This window comes from Passer domesticus, chromosome 1 (assembly GCF_036417665.1).
Source record: "Passer domesticus isolate bPasDom1 chromosome 1, bPasDom1.hap1, whole genome shotgun sequence".
NCBI classification, from domain to species: domain Eukaryota; kingdom Metazoa; phylum Chordata; class Aves; order Passeriformes; family Passeridae; genus Passer; species Passer domesticus.
The window spans coordinates 60726401-60745230 of NC_087474.1; positions in this window are offsets into that span (position 1 = coordinate 60726401).

An 18830-nucleotide genomic window follows, 5' to 3' on the forward strand; every position below is an offset into this window, starting at 1 on the left:
AGGCCATGGTTCATATCCTGGACCCGTAGGCCAGGAGTGGCCGGCTGCCTGCTGAAATTCCGCATGGATCAGGATGCCTCCCAGATGCAAGGTGCCCCACGGGAAACTGCGGCTGGTTTGACAGTGCCAAGTGCCTCCTGCAAACTGACATCAGGAACCTGGCCGGGTGACTTTTGTTTCTCTGGGTAAAGGCCATGGTTCATATCCTGGACCCGTAGGCCAGGAGTGGCCGGCTGCGTGCTGAAATTCCGAACTGATCAGGATGCCTCCCAGATGCAAGGTGCCCCCAGAGGCAATTGTGGCTGGTTTGACAGTGCCAAGTGCCTCCTGCAAACTGACATCAGGAACCTGGCCTGGTGACATTTATTTCTCTGGGGAAAGGCCATGGTTGGTATCCTGAGCCTGGTGTCCTGGAGTGGCCGTCTGCCTGCTAAAATTCTGGATGGACCAGGATGCATCCCAGATGCAATGTGCCCCCAGAGGCAACTGTGGCTGGTTTGACAGTGCCAAGTGCCTCCTGCAAACTGACATCAGGAACCTGGCCTGGTGACATTTATTTCTCTGGGGAAAGGCCATTGTACGTGTCCAAGGCCTAGTGGCCCGGAGTGGCCGGCTGCTTGCTGGAATTCTGCATGGATCAGGATGCCGCCGAGATGCAAGGTGCCGCCACAGGCACCTGTGGCTGGTTTGACAGTGCCAAGTGCCTCCTGCAAACTGACATCAGGAACCTGGCCTGGTGACTTTTGTTTCTCTGGGGACAGGCCATGGTTCATATCCTACAAACTGTGGCCATGAGTGGCCGGCTGCCTGCTGAAATTCCGCACGGATCAGGATACCTCCCAGATGCAAGGCGCCCCACGGGAAACTGTGGCTGGTTTGACAGTGCCAAGTGCCTCCTGCCAACTGACATCAAGAACCTGGCCTGGTGACTTTTGTTTCTCTGGGGAAAGGCCATGGTTGGTATCCTGAGCCTGGTGTCCTGGAGTGGCCGTCTGCCTGCTAAAATTCTGGACGGACCAGGATGCCTCCCAGATGCAAGGTGCCCCCAGAGGCAACTGTGGCTGGTTTGACAGTGCCAAGTGCCTCCTGCAAACTGACATCAGGAACCTGGCCTGGTGACATTTATTTCTCTGGGGATAGGCCATTGTACGTGTCCAATTCCTAGTGGCCCGGAGTGGCCGGCTGCTTGCTGGAATTCTGCATGGATCAGGATGCCGCCGAGATGCAAGGTGCCCCCACAGGCACCTGTGGCTGGTTTGACAGTGCCAAGTGCCTCCTCCAAACAGACATCAGGAACCTGGCCTGGTAAGTTTTTTTTCTCTGGGGAAAGGCCATCGTTCTTGTCCGGGTTCCGCCGGCCCGGAGTCGCCGGCTGCCTGCTGAAATTCCACACGGTTGAGGCTACCTCCCAGATGCAAGGTGCCCCACAGGCAACTGTGGCTGGTTTGACAGTGCCATGTGCCCCCTGCAAACTGACATCAGGAGCCTGGCCTGGTGTCTTTTGTTTCTCAGGGGAAAGGCTTTCGTTCCTATCCATGGACGGGTGGCCAATAGTGGCTGGCTGCCTGCTGAAATTCCGCACGGTTGAAGATACCTCCCAGATGGAAAGTACCACCACAGGCAACTGTGGCTGGTTTGACAGTGCCAAGTGCCTCCTGCAAACTGACATCAGGAACCTGGCCTGGTGACTTTTGTTTCTCAGGGGAAAGGGCATCGTTCGTGTCCAGTGCCCGGTGGCCTGGAGTGGCCAGCAGCCTGCTGAACTTCCGCACAGCTGAGGATACCTCCCAGATGCAAGATGCCCATACAGGTACGTGTGGCTGGTTTGACAGTGCCAAGTGCCTCCTGCAAACTGACATCAGGAACCTGGCCAGGTGACTTTTGTTTCTCTGGGGAAAGGCCATCGTTCCACTCCACGGCCAGGTGGCCTGGAGTGGCCGGCTGCCTGTTGAAATTCCGCACGGATAAGGATAACTCCCAGATGAAAGGAGCCCCCAGAGGCAACTGTGGCTGGTTTGACAGTGCCAAGTGCCTCCTGCAAACTGACATCAGGAACCTGGCCTGGTAACTTTTGTTTCTCTGGGGAAAGGCCATGGTTCATGTCCACGGCCTGGTGGCCCGGAGTGTCCGGCTGCCTGCTGAAATTCCGCATGGATCAGGATGCCGCCGCGATGCAAGGTGCCCCACAGGAACCTGTGGCTGGTTTGACAGTGCCAAGTGCTTCCTGCAAACTGACATCAGAAACCTGGCCTGGTGATTTTCTTTCTCAGGGGAAAGGCCATGGCTCATGTCCAGGGCCCGGTGGCCCCTACTTGCCTGCTGCCTGCTGAAATTCCACACGGATCAGGATACCTCCCAGATGTAAGGTGCCACCACAGGCAACTGTGGCTGGTTTGACAGTGCCAAGTGCCTCCTGCAAACTGACATCAGGAACCTGGCCTTGTGAGTTTTGTTTCTCTGGGGAAAGGCCATCATTCTTGTTCAGAGCCCAGTGGCCCGGAGTGGCCGGCTGCCTGCTGAAATTCCGCACGGATCAGGATACCTCCCAGATTCAAGGTGCCGCCACAGGCAACTGTGGCTGGCTTGAGAGTGCCAAGTGCCTCCTGCAAACTGACATCAGGAACCTGGCCTGGTGACTGTTGTTTCTCTGGGGAAAGGCCATCATTCCTTTCCGGGGCCCGCCGGCCCGGAGTGGCCGGCTGCCTTCTGAAATTCCACACGGTTGAGGATACCTCCCAGATGCAAGGTTGACCCACAGACAACTGTGGCTGGTTTGACAGTGCCGAGTTCCTCCTGCAAACTGACATCAGGAACCTGGGCTGGTGACTTTTGTTTCTCTGGGGAAAGGCCATGGTTCTTGTCCACGGCCTGGTGGCCCGGAGTGTCCGGCTGCCTCCTGAAATTCCGCATGGATCAGAATGCCTCCAGGATGAAAAGTGCCCCCATAGGCAACTGTGGCTGGTTTGACAGTGCCAAGTGCCTCCTCCAAACAGACATCAGGAACCTGGCCTGGTAAGTTTTGTTTCTCTGGGGAAAGGCCATCGTTCTTGTCCGGGTTCCGCCGGCCTGGAGTCGCCGGCTGTCTGCTGAAATTCCACACGGTTGAGGCTACCTCCCAGATGCAAGGCGCCCCCACAGGCAACTGTGGCTGGTTTGACAGTGCCATGTGCCTCCTGCAAACTGACATCAGGAACCTGACCTGGTGACTTTCGCTTGTCTGGGGAAAGGCCATAGATGATGTCCAGTGCCCCCTGGCCCGGAGTGGCCGACTGCCTGCTGAAATTCCGCACGGATCAGGATACCTCCCAGATGCAAGGTGCCCCCACAGGCAAGTGTGGCTTGTTTGACAGTGCCAAGTGCCTCCTGCAAACTGACATCAGGAACCTGGCCTGGTGAGTTTTGTTTCTCTGGGGAAAGGTCATGGTTCATATCCTGGACCCGTAGTCCAGGAGTGGCCGGCTGCCTGCTGAAATTCTGAACGGATTAGGATGCCGCCCTGATGCAAGGTACCACCACAGGAAACTGTGGCAGGTTTGACAGTGCCAAGTGCCTCCTGCAAACTGACATCAGGAACCTGACCTGGTAAGTTTTGTTTCTCTGGGGAAAGGCCATCGTTCTTGTCCGGGGCCGCCGGCCCGGAGTGGCTGGCTGTCTGCTGAAATTCCACAGGGTTAAGGCTACCTCCCAGATGCAAGGCGCCCCCACAGGCAACTGTGGCTGGTTTGACAGTGCCATGTGCCTCCTGCAAACTGACATCAGGAACCTGGCCTGGTGACTTTTGTTTCTCTGGGGAAAGGCCATGGTTCGTATCCTGGATACGTAGGACCGGAGAGGCCGGCTGTCTGCTGAAATTCCTCACGGATCAGGATGCCACCGAGATGCAAGATGCCCCCACAGGCACCTGTGGCTGCTTCGACAGTGCCAAGTGCCTCCTGCAAACTGACATCAGGAGCCTGGCCTGGTGTCTTTTGTTTCTCAGGGGAAAGGCTTTCGTTCCTATCCATGGACGGGTGGCCAATAGTGGCTGGCTGCCTGCTGAAATTCCGCACGGTTGAAGATACCTCCCAGATGGAAAGTACCACCACAGGCAACTGTGGCTGGTTTGACAGTGCCAAGTGCCTCCTGCAAACTGACATCAGGAACCTGGCCTGGTGACTTTTGTTTCTCAGGGGAAAGGGCATCGTTCGTGTCCAGTGCCCGGTGGCCTGGAGTGGCCAGCAGCCTGCTGAACTTCCGCACAGCTGAGGATACCTACCAGATGCAAGATGCCCATACAGGTACGTGTGGCTGGTTTGACAGTGCCAAGTGCCTCCTGCAAACTGACATCAGGAACCTGGCCAGGTGACTTTTGTTTCTCTGGGGAAAGGCCATCGTTCCACTCCACGGCCAGGTGGCCTGGAGTGGCCGGCTGCCTGTTGAAATTCCGCACGGATGAGGATAACTCCCAGATGAAAGGAGCCCCCAGAGGCAACTGTGGCTGGTTTGACAGTGCCAAGTGCCTCCTGCAAACTGACATCAGGAACCTGGCCTGGTAACTTTTGTTTCTCTGGGGAAAGGCCATGGTTCATGTCCACGGCCTGGTGTCCCGGAGTGTCCGGCTGCCTGCTGAAATTCCGCATGGATCAGGATGCCGCCGCGATGCAAGGTGCCCCACAGGCACCTGTGGCTGCTTCGACAGTGCCAAGTGCTTCCTGCAAACTGACATCAGAAACCTGGCCTGGTGATTTTCTTTCTCAGGGGAAAGGCCATGGCTCATGTCCAGGGCCCGGTGGCCCCTACTTGCCTGCTGCCTGCTGAAATTCCACACGGATCAGGATACCTCCCAGATGTAAGGTGCCACCACAGGCAACTGTGGCTGGTTTGACAGTGCCAAGTGCCTCCTGCAAACTGACATCAGGAACCTGGCCTTGTGAGTTTTGTTTCTCTGGGGAAAGGCCATCATTCTTGTTCAGAGCCCAGTGGCCCGGAGTGGCCGGCTGCCTGCTGAAATTCCGCACGGATCAGGATACCTCCCAGATTCAAGGTGCCGCCACAGGCAACTGTGGCTGGCTTGAGAGTGCCAAGTGCCTCCTGCAAACTGACATCAGGAACCTGGCCTGGTGACTGTTGTTTCTCTGGGGAAAGGCCATCATTCTTTTCCGGGGCCCGCCGGCCCGGAGTGGCCGGCTGCCTTCTGAAATTCCACACGGTTGAGGATACCTCCCAGATGCAAGGTGGACCCACAGACAACTGTGGCTGGTTTGACAGTGCCGAGTGCCTCCTGCAAACTGACATCAGGAACCTGGCCTGGTGACTTTTGTTTCTCTGGGGAAAGGTCATGGTTCTTGTCCACGGCCTGGTGGCCCGGAGTGTCCGGCTGCCTCCTGAAATTCCGCATGGATCAGAATGCCTCCAGGATGAAAAGTGCCCCCATAGGCAACTGTGGCTGGTTTGACAGTGCCAAGTGCCTCCTCCAAACAGACATCAGGAACCTGGCCTGGTAAGTTTTGTTTCTCTGGGGAAAGGCCATCGTTCTTGTCCGGGTTCCGCCGGCCCGGAGTCGCCGGCTGTCTGCTGAAATTCCACATGGTTGAGGCTACCTCCCAGATGCAAGGCGCCCCCACAGGCAACTGTGGCTGGTTTGACAGTGCCATGTGCCTCCTGCAAACTGACATCAGGAACCTGACCTGGTGACTTTCGCTTGTCTGGGGAAAGGCCATAGATGATGTCCAGTGCCCCCTGGCCCGGAGTGGCCGACTGCCTGCTGAAATTCCGCACGGATCAGGATACCTCCCAGATGCAAGGTGCCCCCACAGGCAAGTGTGGCTTGTTTGACAGTGCCAAGTGCCTCCTGCAAACTGACATCAGGAACCTGGCCTGGTGAGTTTTGTTTCTCTGGGGAAAGGTCATGGTTCATATCCTGGACCCGTAGTCCAGGAGTGGCCGGCTGCCTGCTGAAATTCTGAACGGATTAGGATGCCGCCCTGATGCAAGGTACCACCACAGGAAACTGTGGCAGGTTTGACAGTGCCAAGTGCCTCCTGCAAACTGACATCAGGAACCTGACCTGGTAAGTTTTGTTTCTCTGGGGAAAGGCCATCGTTCTTGTCCGGGGCCGCCGGCCCGGAGTGGCTGGCTGTCTGCTGAAATTCCACAGGGTTAAGGCTACCTCCCAGATGCAAGGCGCCCCCACAGGCAACTGTGGCTGGTTTGACAGTGCCATGTGCCTCCTGCAAACTGACATCAGGAACCTGGCCTGGTGACTTTTGTTTCTCTGGGGAAAGGCCATGGTTCGTATCCTGGATACGTAGGACCGGAGAGGCCGGCTGTCTGCTGAAATTCCTCACGGATCAGGATGCCACCGAGATGCAAGATGCCCCCACAGGCACCTGTGGCTGCTTCGACAGTGCCAAGTGCCTCCTGCAAACTGACATCAGGAGCCTGGCCTGGTGTCTTTTGTTTCTCAGGGGAAAGGCTTTCGTTCCTATCCATGGACGGGTGGCCAATAGTGGCTGGCTGCCTGCTGAAATTCCGCACGGTTGAAGATACCTCCCAGATGGAAAGTACCACCACAGGCAACTGTGGCTGGTTTGACAGTGCCAAGTGCCTCCTGCAAACTGACATCAGGAACCTGGCCTGGTGACTTTTGTTTCTCAGGGGAAAGGGCATCGTTCGTGTCCAGTGCCCGGTGGCCTGGAGTGGCCAGCAGCCTGCTGAACTTCCGCACAGCTGAGGATACCTACCAGATGCAAGATGCCCATACAGGTACGTGTGGCTGGTTTGACAGTGCCAAGTGCCTCCTGCAAACTGACATCAGGAACCTGGCCAGGTGACTTTTGTTTCTCTGGGGAAAGGCCATCGTTCCACTCCACGGCCAGGTGGCCTGGAGTGGCCGGCTGCCTGTTGAAATTCCGCACGGATGAGGATAACTCCCAGATGAAAGGAGCCCCCAGAGGCAACTGTGGCTGGTTTGACAGTGCCAAGTGCCTCCTGCAAACTGACATCAGGAACCTGGCCTGGTAACTTTTGTTTCTCTGGGGAAAGGCCATGGTTCATGTCCACGGCCTGGTGTCCCGGAGTGTCCGGCTGCCTGCTGAAATTCCGCATGGATCAGGATGCCGCCGCGATGCAAGGTGCCCCACAGGCACCTGTGGCTGCTTCGACAGTGCCAAGTGCTTCCTGCAAACTGACATCAGAAACCTGGCCTGGTGATTTTCTTTCTCAGGGGAAAGGCCATGGCTCATGTCCAGGGCCCGGTGGCCCCTACTTGCCTGCTGCCTGCTGAAATTCCACACGGATCAGGATACCTCCCAGATGTAAGGTGCCACCACAGGCAACTGTGGCTGGTTTGACAGTGCCAAGTGCCTCCTGCAAACTGACATCAGGAACCTGGCCTTGTGAGTTTTGTTTCTCTGGGGAAAGGCCATCATTCTTGTTCAGAGCCCAGTGGCCCGGAGTGGCCGGCTGCCTGCTGAAATTCCGCACGGATCAGGATACCTCCCAGATTCAAGGTGCCGCCACAGGCAACTGTGGCTGGCTTGAGAGTGCCAAGTGCCTCCTGCAAACTGACATCAGGAACCTGGCCTGGTGACTGTTGTTTCTCTGGGGAAAGGCCATCATTCTTTTCCGGGGCCCGCCGGCCCGGAGTGGCCGGCTGCCTTCTGAAATTCCACACGGTTGAGGATACCTCCCAGATGCAAGGTGGACCCACAGACAACTGTGGCTGGTTTGACAGTGCCGAGTGCCTCCTGCAAACTGACATCAGGAACCTGGCCTGGTGACTTTTGTTTCTCTGGGGAAAGGCCATGGTTCTTGTCCACGGCCTGGTGGCCCGGAGTGTCCGGCTGCCTCCTGAAATTCCGCATGGATCAGAATGCCTCCAGGATGAAAAGTGCCCCCATAGGCAACTGTGGCTGGTTTGACAGTGCCAAGTGCCTCCTCCAAACAGACATCAGGAACCTGGCCTGGTAAGTTTTGTTTCTCTGGGGAAAGGCCATCGTTCTTGTCCGGGTTCCGCCGGCCCGGAGTCGCCGGCTGTCTGCTGAAATTCCACACGGTTGAGGCTACCTCCCAGATGCAAGGCGCCCCCACAGGCAACTGTGGCTGGTTTGACAGTGCCATGTGCCTCCTGCAAACTGACATCAGGAACCTGACCTGGTGACTTTCGCTTGTCTGGGGAAAGGCCATAGATGATGTCCAGTGCCCCCTGGCCTGGAGTGGCCGACTGCCTGCTGAAATTCCGCACGGATCAGGATACCTCCCAGATGCAAGGTGCCCCCACAGGCAACTGTGGCTTGTTTGACAGTGCCAAGTGCCTCCTGCAAACTGACATCAGGAACCTGGCCTGGTGAGTTTTGTTTCTCTGGGGAAAGGTCATGGTTCATATCCTGGACCCGTAGTCCAGGAGTGGCCGGCTGCCTGCTGAAATTCTGAACGGATTAGGATGCCGCCCTGATGCAAGGTACCACCACAGGAAACTGTGGCAGGTTTGACAGTGCCAAGTGCCTCCTGCAAACTGACATCAGGAACCTGACCTGGTAAGTTTTGTTTCTCTGGGGAAAGGCCATCGTTCTTGTCCGGGGCCGCCGTCCCGGAGTGGCTGCCTGTCTGCTGAAATTCCACAGGGTTAAGGATACCTCCCAGATGCAAGGTGCCCCCACAGGCAACTGTGGCTGGTTTGACAGTGCCATGTGCCTCCTGCAAACTGACATCAGGAACCTGGCCTGGTGACTTTTGTTTCTCTGGGGAAAGGCCATGGTTCGTATCCTGGATACGTAGGACCGGAGAGGCCGGCTGCCTGTTGAAATTCCTCACGGATCAGGATGCCGCCGAGATGCAAGATGCCCCCACAGGCACCTGTGGCTACTTCGACAGTGCCAAGTGCCTCCTGCAAACTGACATCAGGAACCTGGCCGGGTGACTTTTGTTTCTCTGGGGAAAGGCCATGGTTCATATCCTGGACCCGTAGGCCAGGAGTGGCCGGCTGCCTGCTGAAATTCCGAACGGATCAGGATGCCTCCCAGATGCAAGGTGCCCCACGGGAAACTGCGGCTGGTTTGACAGTGCCAAGTGCCTCCTGCAAACTGACATCAGGAACCTGGCCGGGTGACTTTTGTTTCTCTGGGGAAAGGGCATGGTTCATATCCTGGACCCGTAGGCCAGGAGTGGCCGGCTGCCTGCTGAAATTCCGAACGGATCAGGATGCCTCCCAGATGCAAGGTGCCCCCAGAGGCAATTGTGGCTGGTTTGACAGTGCCAAGTGCCTCCTGCAAACTGACATCAGGAACCTGGCCTGGTGACATTTATTTCTCTGGGGAAAGGCCATGGTTGGTATCCTGAGCCTGGTGTCCTGGAGTGGCCGTCTGCCTGCTAAAATTCTGGATGGACCAGGATGCATCCCAGATGCAATGTGCCCCCAGAGGCAACTGTGGCTGGTTTGACAGTGCCAAGTGCCTCCTGCAAACTGACATCAGGAACCTGGCCTGGTGACATTTATTTCTCTGGGGAAAGGCCATTGTACGTGTCCAAGGCCTAGTGGCCCGGAGTGGCCGGCTGCTTGCTGGAATTCTGCATGGATCAGGATGCCGCCGAGATGCAAGGTGCCGCCACAGGCACCTGTGGCTGGTTTGACAGTGCCAAGTGCCTCCTGCAAACTGACATCAGGAACCTGGCCTGGTGACTTTTGTTTCTCTGGGGACAGGCCATGGTTCATATCCTACAAACTGTGGCCATGAGTGGCCGGCTGCCTGCTGAAATTCCGCACGGATCAGGATACCTCCCAGATGCAAGGCGCCCCACGGGAAACTGTGGCTGGTTTGACAGTGCCAAGTGCCTCCTGCCAACTGACATCAAGAACCTGGCCTGGTGACTTTTGTTTCTCTGGGGAAAGGCCATGGTTGGTATCCTGAGCCTGGTGTCCTGGAGTGGCCGTCTGCCTGCTAAAATTCTGGACGGACCAGGATGCCTCCCAGATGCAAGGTGCCCCCAGAGGCAACTGTGGCTGGTTTGACAGTGCCAAGTGCCTCCTGCAAACTGACATCAGGAACCTGGCCTGGTGACATTTATTTCTCTGGGGATAGGCCATTGTACGTGTCCAATTCCTAGTGGCCTGGAGTGGCCAGCTGCTTGCTGGAATTCTGCATGGATCAGGATGCCGCCGAGATGCAAGGTGCCCCCACAGGCAACTGTGGCTGGTTTGACAGTGCCAAGTGCCTGCTCCAAACAGACATCAGGAACCTGGCCTGGTGACTTTTTTTTCTCTGGGGAAAGGCCATCGTTCTTGTCCGGGTTCCGCCGGCCCGGAGTCGCCGGCTGTCTGCTGAAATTCCACACGGTTGAGGCTACCTCCCAGATGCAAGGTGCCCCACAGGCAACTGTGGCTGGTTTGACAGTGCCATGTGCCCCCTGCAAACTGACATCAGGAGCCTGGCCTGGTGTCTTTTGTTTCTCTGGGGAAAGGCTTTCGTTCCTATCCATGGACGGGTGGCCAATAGTGGCTGGCTGCCTGCTGAAATTCCGCACGGTTGAAGATACCTCCCAGATGGAAAGTACCACCACAGGCAACTGTGGCTGGTTTGACAGTGCCAAGTGCCTCCTGCAAACTGACATCAGGAACCTGGCCTGGTGACTTTTGTTTCTCAGGGGAAAGGGCATCGTTCGTGTCCAGTGCCCGGTGGCCTGGAGTGGCCAGCAGCCTGCTGAACTTCCGCACAGCTGAGGATACCTACCAGATGCAAGATGCCCATACAGGTACGTGTGGCTGGTTTGACAGTGCCAAGTGCCTCCTGCAAACTGACATCAGGAACCTGGCCAGGTGACTTTTGTTTCTCTGGGGAAAGGCCATCGTTCCACTCCACGGCCAGGTGGCCTGGAGTGGCCAGCTGCCTGTTGAAATTCCGCACGGATGAGGATAACTCCCAGATGAAAGGAGCCCCCAGAGGCAACTGTGGCTGGTTTGACAGTGCCAAGTGCCTCCTGCAAACTGACATCAGGAACCTGGCCTGGTAACTTTTGTTTCTCTGGGGAAAGGCCATGGTTCATGTCCACGGCCTGGTGGCCCGGAGTGTCCGGCTGCCTGCTGAAATTCCGCATGGATCAGGATGCCGCCGCGATGCAAGGTGCCCCACAGGCACCTGTGGCTGCTTCGACAGTGCCAAGTGCTTCCTGCAAACTGACATCAGAAACCTGGCCTGGTGATTTTCTTTCTCAGGGGAAAGGCCATGGCTCATGTCCAGGGCCCGGTGGCCCCTACTTGCCTGCTGCCTGCTGAAATTCCACACGGATCAGGATACCTCCCAGATGTAAGGTGCCACCACAGGCAACTGTGGCTGGTTTGACAGTGCCAAGTGCCTCCTGCAAACTGACATCAGGAACCTGGCCTTGTGAGTTTTGTTTCTCTGGGGAAAGGCCATCATTCTTGTTCAGAGCCCAGTGGCCCGGAGTGGCCGGCTGCCTGCTGAAATTCCGCACGGATCAGGATACCTCCCAGATTCAAGGTGCCGCCACAGGCAACTGTGGCTGGTTTGACAGTGCCAAGTGCCTCCTGCAAACTGACATCAGGAACCTGGCCTGGTGACTTTTGTTTCTCTGGGGAAAGGCCATCATTCTTTTCCGGGGCCCGCCGGCCCGGAGTGGCCGGCTGCCTTCTGAAATTCCACACGGTTGAGGATACCTCCCAGATGCAAGGTGGACCCACAGACAACTGTGGCTGGTTTGACAGTGCCGAGTGCCTCCTGCAAACTGACATCAGGAACCTGGCCTGGTGACTTTTGTTTCTCTGGGGAAAGGCCATGGTTCTTGTCCACGGCCTGGTGGCCCGGAGTGTCCGGCTGCCTCCTGAAATTCCGCATGGATCAGAATGCCTCCAGGATGAAAAGTGCCCCCATAGGCAACTGTGGCTGGTTTGACAGTGCCAAGTGCCTCCTCCAAACAGACATCAGGAACCTGGCCTGGTAAGTTTTGTTTCTCTGGGGAAAGGCCATCGTTCCACTCCACGGCCAGGTGGCCTGGAGTGGCCGGCTGCCTGTTGAAATTCCGCACGGATGAGGATAACTCCCAGATGAAAGGAGCCCCCAGAGGCAACTGTGGCTGGTTTGACAGTGCCAAGTGCCTCCTGCAAACTGACATCAGGAACCTGGCCTGGTAACTTTTGTTTCTCTGGGGAAAGGCCATGGTTCATGTCCACGGCCTGGTGTCCCGGAGTGTCCGGCTGCCTGCTGAAATTCCGCATGGATCAGGATGCCGCCGCGATGCAAGGTGCCCCACAGGCACCTGTGGCTGCTTCGACAGTGCCAAGTGCTTCCTGCAAACTGACATCAGAAACCTGGCCTGGTGATTTTCTTTCTCAGGGGAAAGGCCATGGCTCATGTCCAGGGCCCGGTGGCCCCTACTTGCCTGCTGCCTGCTGAAATTCCACACGGATCAGGATACCTCCCAGATTCAAGGTGCCGCCACAGGCAACTGTGGCTGGCTTGAGAGTGCCAAGTGCCTCCTGCAAACTGACATCAGGAACCTGGCCTGGTGACTGTTGTTTCTCTGGGGAAAGGCCATCATTCTTTTCCGGGGCCCGCCGGCCCGGAGTGGCCGGCTGCCTTCTGAAATTCCACACGGTTGAGGATACCTCCCAGATGCAAGGTGGACCCACAGACAACTGTGGCTGGTTTGACAGTGCCGAGTGCCTCCTGCAAACTGACATCAGGAACCTGGCCTGGTGACTTTTGTTTCTCTGGGGAAAGGCCATGGTTCTTGTCCACGGCCTGGTGGCCCGGAGTGTCCGGCTGCCTCCTGAAATTCCGCATGGATCAGAATGCCTCCAGGATGAAAAGTGCCCCCATAGGCAACTGTGGCTGGTTTGACAGTGCCAAGTGCCTCCTCCAAACAGACATCAGGAACCTGGCCTGGTAAGTTTTGTTTCTCTGGGGAAAGGCCATCGTTCTTGTCCGGGTTCCGCCGGCCCGGAGTCGCCGGCTGTCTGCTGAAATTCCACACGGTTGAGGCTACCTCCCAGATGCAAGGCGCCCCCACAGGCAACTGTGGCTGGTTTGACAGTGCCATGTGCCTCCTGCAAACTGACATCAGGAACCTGACCTGGTGACTTTCGCTTGTCTGGGGAAAGGCCATAGATGATGTCCAGTGCCCCCTGGCCCGGAGTGGCCGACTGCCTGCTGAAATTCCGCACGGATCAGGATACCTCCCAGATGCAAGGTGCCCCCACAGGCAAGTGTGGCTTGTTTGACAGTGCCAAGTGCCTCCTGCAAACTGACATCAGGAACCTGGTCTGGTGAGTTTTGTTTCTCTGGGGAAAGGTCATGGTTCATATCCTGGACCCGTAGTCCAGGAGTGGCCGGCTGCCTGCTGAAATTCTGAACGGATTAGGATGCCGCCCTGATGCAAGGTACCACCACAGGAAACTGTGGCAGGTTTGACAGTGCCAAGTGCCTCCTGCAAACTGACATCAGGAACCTGACCTGGTAAGTTTTGTTTCTCTGGGGAAAGGCCATCGTTCTTGTCCGGGGCCGCCGGCCCGGAGTGGCTGGCTGTCTGCTGAAATTCCACAGGGTTAAGGCTACCTCCCAGATGCAAGGCGCCCCCACAGGCAACTGTGGCTGGTTTGACAGTGCCATGTGCCTCCTGCAAACTGACATCAGGAACCTGGCCTGGTGACTTTTGTTTCTCTGGGGAAAGGCCATGGTTCGTATCCTGGATACGTAGGACCGGAGAGGCCGGCTGTCTGCTGAAATTCCTCACGGATCAGGATGCCACCGAGATGCAAGATGCCCCCACAGGCACCTGTGGCTGCTTCGACAGTGCCAAGTGCCTCCTGCAAACTGACATCAGGAGCCTGGCCTGGTGTCTTTTGTTTCTCAGGGGAAAGGCTTTCGTTCCTATCCATGGACGGGTGGCCAATAGTGGCTGGCTGCCTGCTGAAATTCCGCACGGTTGAAGATACCTCCCAGATGGAAAGTACCACCACAGGCAACTGTGGCTGGTTTGACAGTGCCAAGTGCCTCCTGCAAACTGACATCAGGAACCTGGCCTGGTGACTTTTGTTTCTCAGGGGAAAGGGCATCGTTCGTGTCCAGTGCCCGGTGGCCTGGAGTGGCCAGCAGCCTGCTGAACTTCCGCACAGCTGAGGATACCTACCAGATGCAAGATGCCCATACAGGTACGTGTGGCTGGTTTGACAGTGCCAAGTGCCTCCTGCAAACTGACATCAGGAACCTGGCCAGGTGACTTTTGTTTCTCTGGGGAAAGGCCATCGTTCCACTCCACGGCCAGGTGGCCTGGAGTGGCCGGCTGCCTGTTGAAATTCCGCACGGATGAGGATAACTCCCAGATGAAAGGAGCCCCCAGAGGCAACTGTGGCTGGTTTGACAGTGCCAAGTGCCTCCTGCAAACTGACATCAGGAACCTGGCCTGGTAACTTTTGTTTCTCTGGGGAAAGGCCATGGTTCATGTCCACGGCCTGGTGGCCCGGAGTGTCCGGCTGCCTGCTGAAATTCCGCATGGATCAGGATGCCGCCGCGATGCAAGGTGCCCCACAGGCACCTGTGGCTGCTTCGACAGTGCCAAGTGCTTCCTGCAAACTGACATCAGAAACCTGGCCTGGTGATTTTCTTTCTCAGGGGAAAGGCCATGGCTCATGTCCAGGGCCCGGTGGCCCCTACTTGCCTGCTGCCTGCTGAAATTCCACACGGATCAGGATACCTCCCAGATGTAAGGTGCCACCACAGGCAACTGTGGCTGGTTTGACAGTGCCAAGTGCCTCCTGCAAACTGACATCAGGAACCTGGCCTTGTGAGTTTTGTTTCTCTGGGGAAAGGCCATCATTCTTGTTCAGAGCCCAGTGGCCCGGAGTGGCCGGCTGCCTGCTGAAATTCCGCACGGATCAGGATACCTCCCAGATTCAAGGTGCCGCCACAGGCAACTGTGGCTGGCTTGAGAGTGCCAAGTGCCTCCTGCAAACTGACATCAGGAACCTGGCCTGGTGACTGTTGTTTCTCTGGGGAAAGGCCATCATTCTTTTCCGGGGCCCGCCGGCCCGGAGTGGCCGGCTGCCTTCTGAAATTCCACACGGTTGAGGATACCTCCCAGATGCAAGGTGGACCCACAGACAACTGTGGCTGGTTTGACAGTGCCGAGTGCCTCCTGCAAACTGACATCAGGAACCTGGCCTGGTGACTTTTGTTTCTCTGGGGAAAGGCCATGGTTCTTGTCCACGGCCTGGTGGCCCGGAGTGTCCGGCTGCCTCCTGAAATTCCGCATGGATCAGAATGCCTCCAGGATGAAAAGTGCCCCCATAGGCAACTGTGGCTGGTTTGACAGTGCCAAGTGCCTCCTCCAAACAGACATCAGGAACCTGGCCTGGTAAGTTTTGTTTCTCTGGGGAAAGGCCATCGTTCTTGTCCGGGTTCCGCCGGCCCGGAGTCGCCGGCTGTCTGCTGAAATTCCACACGGTTGAGGCTACCTCCCAGATGCAAGGCGCCCCCACAGGCAACTGTGGCTGGTTTGACAGTGCCATGTGCCTCCTGCAAACTGACATCAGGAACCTGACCTGGTGACTTTCGCTTGTCTGGGGAAAGGCCATAGATGATGTCCAGTGCCCCCTGGCCTGGAGTGGCCGACTGCCTGCTGAAATTCCGCACGGATCAGGATACCTCCCAGATGCAAGGTGCCCCCACAGGCAACTGTGGCTTGTTTGACAGTGCCAAGTGCCTCCTGCAAACTGACATCAGGAACCTGGCCTGGTGAGTTTTGTTTCTCTGGGGAAAGGTCATGGTTCATATCCTGGACCCGTAGTCCAGGAGTGGCCGGCTGCCTGCTGAAATTCTGAACGGATTAGGATGCCGCCCTGATGCAAGGTACCACCACAGGAAACTGTGGCAGGTTTGACAGTGCCAAGTGCCTCCTGCAAACTGACATCAGGAACCTGACCTGGTAAGTTTTGTTTCTCTGGGGAAAGGCCATCGTTCTTGTCCGGGGCCGCCGTCCCGGAGTGGCTGCCTGTCTGCTGAAATTCCACAGGGTTAAGGATACCTCCCAGATGCAAGGTGCCCCCACAGGCAACTGTGGCTGGTTTGACAGTGCCATGTGCCTCCTGCAAACTGACATCAGGAACCTGGCCTGGTGACTTTTGTTTCTCTGGGGAAAGGCCATGGTTCGTATCCTGGATACGTAGGACCGGAGAGGCCGGCTGCCTGTTGAAATTCCTCACGGATCAGGATGCCGCCGAGATGCAAGATGCCCCCACAGGCACCTGTGGCTGCTTCGACAGTGCCAAGTGCCTCCTGCAAACTGACATCAGGAACCTGGCCGGGTGACTTTTGTTTCTCTGGGGAAAGGCCATGGTTCATATCCTGGACCCGTAGGCCAGGAGTGGCCGGCTGCCTGCTGAAATTCCGAACGGATCAGGATGCCTCCCAGATGCAAGGTGCCCCACGGGAAACTGCGGCTGGTTTGACAGTGCCAAGTGCCTCCTGCAAACTGACATCAGGAACCTGGCCGGGTGACTTTTGTTTCTCTGGGGAAAGGGCATGGTTCATATCCTGGACCCGTAGGCCAGGAGTGGCCGGCTGCCTGCTGAAATTCCGAACGGATCAGGATGCCTCCCAGATGCAAGGTGCCCCCAGAGGCAATTGTGGCTGGTTTGACAGTGCCAAGTGCCTCCTGCAAACTGACATCAGGAACCTGGCCTGGTGACATTTATTTCTCTGGGGAAAGGCCATGGTTGGTATCCTGAGCCTGGTGTCCTGGAGTGGCCGTCTGCCTGCTAAAATTCTGGATGGACCAGGATGCATCCCAGATGCAATGTGCCCCCAGAGGCAACTGTGGCTGGTTTGACAGTGCCAAGTGCCTCCTGCAAACTGACATCAGGAACCTGGCCTGGTGACATTTATTTCTCTGGGGAAAGGCCATTGTACGTGTCCAAGGCCTAGTGGCCCGGAGTGGCCGGCTGCTTGCTGGAATTCTGCATGGATCAGGATGCCGCCGAGATGCAAGGTGCCGCCACAGGCACCTGTGGCTGGTTTGACAGTGCCAAGTGCCTCCTGCAAACTGACATCAGGAACCTGGCCTGGTGACTTTTGTTTCTCTGGGGACAGGCCATGGTTCATATCCTACAAACTGTGGCCATGAGTGGCCGGCTGCCTGCTGAAATTCCGCACGGATCAGGATACCTCCCAGATGCAAGGCGCCCCACGGGAAACTGTGGCTGGTTTGACAGTGCCAAGTGCCTCCTGCCAACTGACATCAAGAACCTGGCCTGGTGACTTTTGTTTCTCTGGGGAAAGGCCATGGTTGGTATCCTGAGCCTGGTGTCCTGGAGTGGCCGTCTGCCTGCTAAAATTCTGGACGGACCAGGATGCCTCCCAGATGCAAGGTGCCCCCAGAGGCAACTGTGGCTGGTTTGACAGTGCCAAGTGCCTCCTGCAAACTGACATCAGGAACCTGGCCTGGTGACATTTATTTCTCTGGGGATAGGCCATTGTACGTGTCCAATTCCTAGTGGCCTGGAGTGGCCAGCTGCTTGCTGGAATTCTGCATGGATCAGGATGCCGCCGAGATGCAAGGTGCCCCCACAGGCAACTGTGGCAGGTTTGACAGTGCCAAGTGCCTGCTCCAAACAGACATCAGGAACCTGGCCTGGTGACTTTTTTTTCTCTGGGGAAAGGCCATCGTTCTTGTCCGGGTTCCGCCGGCCCGGAGTCGCCGGCTGTCTGCTGAAATTCCACACGGTTGAGGCTACCTCCCAGATGCAAGGTGCCCCACAGGCAACTGTGGCTGGTTTGACAGTGCCATGTGCCCCCTGCAAACTGACATCAGGAGCCTGGCCTGGTGTCTTTTGTTTCTCTGGGGAAAGGCTTTCGTTCCTATCCATGGACGGGTGGCCAATAGTGGCTGGCTGCCTGCTGAAATTCCGCACGGTTGAAGATACCTCCCAGATGGAAAGTACCACCACAGGCAACTGTGGCTGGTTTGACAGTGCCAAGTGCCTCCTGCAAACTGACATCAGGAACCTGGCCTGGTGACTTTTGTTTCTCAGGGGAAAGGGCATCGTTCGTGTCCAGTGCCCGGTGGCCTGGAGTGGCCAGCAGCCTGCTGAACTTCCGCACAGCTGAGGATACCTACCAGATGCAAGATGCCCATACAGGTACGTGTGGCTGGTTTGACAGTGCCAAGTGCCTCCTGCAAACTGACATCAGGAACCTGGCCAGGTGACTTTTGTTTCTCTGGGGAAAGGCCATCGTTCCACTCCACGGCCAGGTGGCCTGGAGTGGCCAGCTGCCTGTTGAAATTCCGCACGGATGAGGATAACTCCCAGATGAAAGGAGCCCCCAGAGGCAACTGTGGCTGGTTTGACAGTGCCAAGTGCCTCCTGCAAACTGACATCAGGAACCTGGCCTGGTAACTTTTGTTTCTCTGGGGAAAGGCCATGGTTCATGTCCACGGCCTGGTGGCCCGGAGTGTCCGGCTGCCTGCTGAAATTCCGCATGGATCAGGATGCCGCCGCGATGCAAGGTGCCCCACAGGCACCTGTGGCTGCTTCGACAGTGCCAAGTGCTTCCTGCAAACTGACATCAGAAACCTGGCCTGGTGATTTTCTTTCTCAGGGGAAAGGCCATGGCTCATGTCCAGGGCCCGGTGGCCCCTACTTGCCTGCTGCCTGCTGAAATTCCACACGGATCAGGATACCTCCCAGATGTAAGGTGCCACCACAGGCAACTGTGGCTGGTTTGACAGTGCCAAGTGCCTCCTGCAAACTGACATCAGGAACCTGGCCTTGTGAGTTTTGTTTCTCTGGGGAAAGGCCATCATTCTTGTTCAGAGCCCAGTGGCCCGGAGTGGCCGGCTGC